Genomic DNA, 6,071 nt, shown 5'->3' with positions numbered 1-6,071 from the left:
GCTTCCGGGCTGTGCTGTTTTGTCTTGCAGATGAAGCAATGGGAAGGCAGGTTGGATGGCAGAGGTTATATTTTTTGTAAAATGAAGAAAATGACCCTCAATCTTGTTGAATTATCTCTGGACAGTCAAGCTTCTCAGAGCTGTGTGACTGGTCCAGGAGAGTAGAAATTATCAGGGAGTAGCTTTCAACCAGGTTATTGAATGGTAATGGATCTGCCCAGAACAGAGCAGGCCTACTGGAATGGATGTCAAGGGGAGACAGATGCCGCGGCAAGTTTTGTTAGAGCGGATCACTCCTGCCCCGTTTTATTGACACATCTTTTGCACATGTCTTCCGAAACAAAATGAAGTTTCCTTATGCATATTTTTCATCTGTGTCCCTTTTGGAATTCCAGGGTAGACCCTTAGAGCTACGTAACTCCCCGAGAGAGATTTAACGAAGGGCAGCTTACACAGAGCACCTTGTGATGGCATTGTACAAGGGAAGAGTTGAAGAAAAGATGCAGTTAGCTTCTAAGAACTTAAAATTCAGTGGGCAGCCATAGGACACACGGACACACAAACTCACTGCCCTCTAATCGATTGGACTCATAGCGACCCCTTCTTGGGTTTCTGAGGCATTGTCGCTACGGAAGTAGATTGCCCAGTTTTCCTTCAGCGGAGTGGCTGCTGGGCTTGAACCACCAGCCTTCTGGTTAGCAGTCACATGCCGTAGGCACTAAGCCAGCAACCTGTAAACAAAACAGGGATCCTGAGAGCTGTTCGTAAAGAGCTTGATTACAGATCTGAAAGACCGCGTTTTGGAAGGGACGTGAGAGATGGTGCGTTGGTGCTGCCCCTTGGCACCGTGATAGCTGAACTTTTTTCCTTGTTCGTCCTATGAAAGGAGCGGCGCACAAACCTGGTTTCTCCTGCACATCGTTCTGTATTTGCATACAAGCAGTCCATGGTTTTTTCATCCCGTTAGACAGTTTATCTCTCCTGAGACTTGGCTATAATTGTTTGCACTTGAATGTGAAAGTGATTCATTCTTTCAGGTCTGTACTTTGGAAGGTTTCTTCGTGTTTAATACAGTCAGAAAAATGATGATGTCTGTTGGCGTTTGATTGTGTACTTGCTGTAATATGTAAAGCTGATTTCTAATACTGTGAAAATGTTCTTTTGCACTGTGGTGATGCCACTGTTTTTGGCCTCAGATTAATTCTTCTACTTGGAAATGCTGCATCTGAAAACTGAAGTTTGTAATAGGAAGCAGCATGAAATTAACTTCCTTAAATTTCCTCAGCATCTTTAAATAGCTCTGGTGGCACTTCCTTACACTAAAAAATTATTCATTGTTTCTCTGAAGCATAAGCTAAAGTGGGTACCTTGTATTTTGTCTTTCCTCCCTACTCTGTCCCAATGCCGTACCTGCTACATTGCCAGTCCCTGAGTGATAGACTAAAAATAAAAGAGCTGATGAACGTCTTTTCTGAATTTCTTTTTCCAATACAACATGTAAAACCTGATTTTGTTTTTCAAACCGTCCAGTTAAACTGAAATGTCCATGCTATCGTCTTTCTAAATCCATCCACTGCTGTAGATGGGAAATACAGCACCATGGTAAGATTTCCCAGCAACTGATAAAACACTGATTTGCTGGGGGGGGGCGGGGCGGCGCTAGTGGTGCAGTGGTTAAGCACTCAGCTGCTAACCAATAGGTTGGCGGTTCAAACTCACCCAGCACCCAGCAGTCCAACAGGATCTGGCACTCAGCTTCTGTGAAGATGACAGCCCAGAAAATATGGGGCAATTCTCCTGTGTCACCTGGGGTATTTATGAGTTGGAATTGACTTAATGGCACAGAACAACAACAGGGGAAGCGAGACAGCAAGCATGAAAGGAGCTAGCAATAGCCCACGTGTGCTGCCACTTTCTAGAGTTGCCACCGTGTCTGAGAACACCGTCACGAGGCACTTTCTCAAACACAGATGAAGAACAGGGTCCAGGGTAGGGCGCTGATACCATAGCTGGTGGTAAAAGGCCAGGGCTTCCTCGCCTTCATCAGGTGGCCTTCACGATGCTCCTTCATGGGGCAGGTTTGTTCTGTGTTCAATATTTCTTTAGAGGGCAGTGCCGTCCATTGATTTACCTAGTGAAGGTTAATTTACCTACATCCTACTTTGAGTTTGTAACTTACCAGGCAGGTGAGAGTAGTAAGATGTGTATGAAACATACAGCTTTTATTGTGTATTTATTTATTTATGAAGTGTCAGACTCCATAGTTTTTTTTCATGGTTGGTTATGTATGGAACTATTGTCAATGGGTAGAACTAACATTCTCTTCCTTCTAGAACTTCCAAATGGCCAGGGTGTTGCCAGGGAGAATTTCAGTTCTTCCTGATTCACCACAGGGTGGCATTACTTTAGCAGTAGAGCTTATGTCCAGGGCCTGGTTCTCTGTTTATAAGGCTCAGAAAGCAGTTTTACCAGAAGGATGCCAAGAGATAGAGGAGCCATCTCTCTGGAGAGGACTTAACCACCCAGCCTGCTTGGCAAGGCAGGACTCTTCCTGAAGGCAGACCTACACAGGACGAGGCTGCTTTGTGAGTCTGGCATCACAATATGGGGTGGTTAGTTCAATAACTAGAAGGTTGTGGTATCGGACTCAGACAGCCTGCTGCCTCTTTCCCCATAGTAGGGGTGCCATGCTAGTGTGTGGTCATGTTTGATGGCCATTGCCTGGGTTCCTTCTCCTGAATGAACCTTTGTCATGTCCTGTGTGAACTCTGTCATGGAGAGTCTCTGAGTCTTCTTTGTCCATGCTTCCATGGCTGACCAGCCCTTGTTTGATGAATACAGGTTTTCTTGAGATAGATAAGCATGTCTCGTCTGATTGTAGGGAGGTCTCACTAGCCTAGGGGATCGCCTCGCTCTTGAAGGTAACTTTCCATCTCTCTGCCAAACAGTAATAAAGAACGGCCTTAAATGTGTTTCACTGATCTTTGCATTCATAAATACATTATTTATTTCTTGTTTATGTCTTTCAATATTTTGTATTTTTCATGAAATAGAAACCTTTTTGTGTTTCATGTATTTGTAAACCCTGAGAATCTAAAACTTGTGTCTCCAGAAAGCTAGAGTAGTTCTGTCCATTTGTAGTTCTGAAGAGCAATAGAAAACATTTAGAGGCTTTACAGGATTTTCTAATGATGTAGAAGCAGCCTTCTTAGCATTCTTCTGTTTTGATTACGTTGTTATTCGCAGTGAACAGTGCAGATTTCTGTTTGTCTCAGTTTTTACTCCTCCAGCCCTTCTCATTCACAAGTACGTGTAACCCAATCCACTGTCAGTCAAGCAGAAAATGCAGGAAGCTGGCCGAACCCATGGGAAAGAATTCCAAGTACTTCCTTCACTGGCAGTGCCCTGCCCCCACGCCCTCTCCTAACCAGTCTGAAGGAAGTGCCCTTTGCGGGATAGCACTCGGGCATGATGTCTCTCCTGTGGTGTTCTAGCTTGTAATGACTGGCTGGTGCCGCCTCGATGTAATGGTAGTTCCTTCCCTAACCCTGTCTGTCCCCCCCCCTTCTTCCGTCTCCAGTTCTCCTTCTTCTTTCCACTCCTTTTTTTGGGGGGGGGGGAGGCAGCCCCTCCCTTCCTTTCCTCTTCTATACAGATAAACAGTAGAGGGAATGACACGTCTTTTCTTTGTTTATTAGGAGCTGAACGTAATTCTGAGAAGCGCTCTGTCTCCCAGTCCAGATAAGGCTTTTGTACCAGCTGACGCTGTGTTGGGGTCGTTGTTAGTGGCACCGAGGTGGCTCTGACGCACAGCGACCTAATGTGTGTAGGAGAGCGATGCAGGTCCGGGTCCCCTGGCAGCCTCACAGTCATTGCAGAGGGTGGGCCCGTGCTTGGAGCCACTGTGTCGGCGCGTCGCGTTGAGAGTTCTCTTTTTCCTCTGACCTTCTACCTCACCAAGCACGAGGTCCTTCTCAGGGTCTGGGCTCTCCTCCTGGTGACAAGTCCGCAGGAGAGGAAACAGAGTCTCACCTTCCTCCCTTGTAAGGAGCATTCTGGCTGTACTTCTGCCGAGACCGATGCGTTCGCTCTTCGGGCAGCCCGTGGTGTTGTCAGCCTTCTTTGCCGGCCCCACGGTTCGAATGTGGCAGTTCTTCAGCCCGCCTTTCCATTGTCCAGCTTTGGTATACATATGAGGCGACTGAAAAGACCACGGCTTGGGTCAGGCACACCGTAGTCACCAAAATGACATCTTGGTTTTCAGCACTTTAAAGGGGTAATTTACGGCGGATTTATCCTATGCAGTACACTGTTGCTTCCTGGGTCATTGATTGTTGATCTAAGAAGAGTGAACTCTTTGACAACTTCAATTTCTTTGCCATTCATCATGATGTTTATTGGTCCAGTTGTAAAGATTTTCATTTTTTACTGGTGTGGTTTGTTCAAAAACAAAGTAAGACATCATTATTTGCAGGCAGTTGTATTTTGTATGTGAAAAGAATAAAGTTGTGTTTAAGTAAACAGTTTAGCAGCATTTGATCATATTAGGGACTCAGAGAGGTAAACCTCCCCAGTTTAATCGTGTTGGTGAATCTTTTGAGGAATATAAAGTAAAAGAAGTATAAATTAATGAAAACATTTAAGCTTTCCATTTGTGAAAAACTAAGAAACCAGTGGAAAATGTTCTCGTTAGCAGTACTCCTGAAAATGATAAAGTCCCTCGTCCAAACAGACAAAAGAACTGCTTTGGCTGTGGGTAGTATTGGTTCCATACCATAATCAGCCTGTGTACTATGTACATACGTGGACACCTATGAAATTGTTAATGTAAACGATGGTGATAATGTGGCTTGCATTTCCTTTTATTTAAATCCAGAGGCCCGTGCAAATTGATGAAAGGTGCCTTCATGGTACAGTTATTTTCAAATATATCAAACACTGCTTGTGTCAACCCTAGACTTCATGGACATGTTGGTCTTTGACCCAGAACTTGTAAATGAACCCACAGGGAAATTATTAAAGAAGTGGAACAATTGTGGTAGTGGGTTAAGGGTCAAACCTTGACCTATCATAGAGACTTTAGTTTAAATTGAACTTCTTCCTGTCAGACGCAGGTTGTGTATTCAGGGAAAACACTGAAGAGTTGAGCACACGTTCAGGATAACATGATGGGATGAGATCTCTCGTATGTGAAGAAGGCCTATGAGGACTTGGAAGATGGTTTTCTTTTATTTGCTTTTTTCTCCTATGTGATGCCAAATCACTATGCTGCCATTGTGAAGAAGCAAAAAAAAAAAACCCAAACTCACTGCCATTGAGTCTGTCCCAACTCATAGTGACCCCTCCTTGGGTTTCCGAGGCAGTATCTCTACAGAAGTAGACTGCCCAGTCTTCCCTCTGAGGAGTGGCTGGTGGGTTTGAACCTCCAGCGTTCTGTTTAGCAGTCAAATGCCTTAGGCCCTACGCCACCAGAGCTCCCATCATCTAGAAGTCAAATGTTTCAAGTATAAATGCGTACATTATAAGTGTATGGCTTGATAACCTGTTCTCAAAATGAACACACTTGTGTAATCGGTACCCAGTTCAGAAGATACCACAGAGCCCGGAAGCCATCTAGGGCCCTTTGGAATTGTTACCATCCATGCCCCTATATCTTGACCCCTACCAAGAGAACTGCTGTCCCTAGTAAAAGTCAGTAATACTTGAAATAGGTGAGAATCATTACTGTTAAGCCATTCTTTATTTAGCCTTGCTGCGGGAGACCGGCTTACTTCTCCACTTAAAAATGTTAAGAAAACATAAACCATATTTAAAGGGCTTGTACACAACATCAGTTTTTATTCTTTATATAGCTGTTAAAAAGCAGCTCTGGTGGCATAGTGCCTAAGGCATTTGACTGCTAACCAGAAGGTTGGTGGTTCGAACCCACCAGCCACTCCGCAGAAGGAAGACTGGCAATCTACTTCCACAAAGATTTACCACCTCAGAAATCCGAAGGGGGTCACTATGAGTGGGAATCAACTCGATGGCAGAGAATTTGGTTTTTGTGGGGTTTTTTTTTAATAGCTATT

The sequence above is a fragment of the Orycteropus afer genome, unplaced genomic scaffold (assembly GCF_000298275.1).
Source record: "Orycteropus afer afer isolate SDZICR_OR568_19922 unplaced genomic scaffold, OryAfe1.0 scaffold00407, whole genome shotgun sequence".
Lineage (NCBI taxonomy): Eukaryota > Metazoa > Chordata > Mammalia > Tubulidentata > Orycteropodidae > Orycteropus > Orycteropus afer.
The sequence above is the reverse complement of the archived record's forward strand: the minus strand, read 5'-3'. Positions refer to the sequence as shown.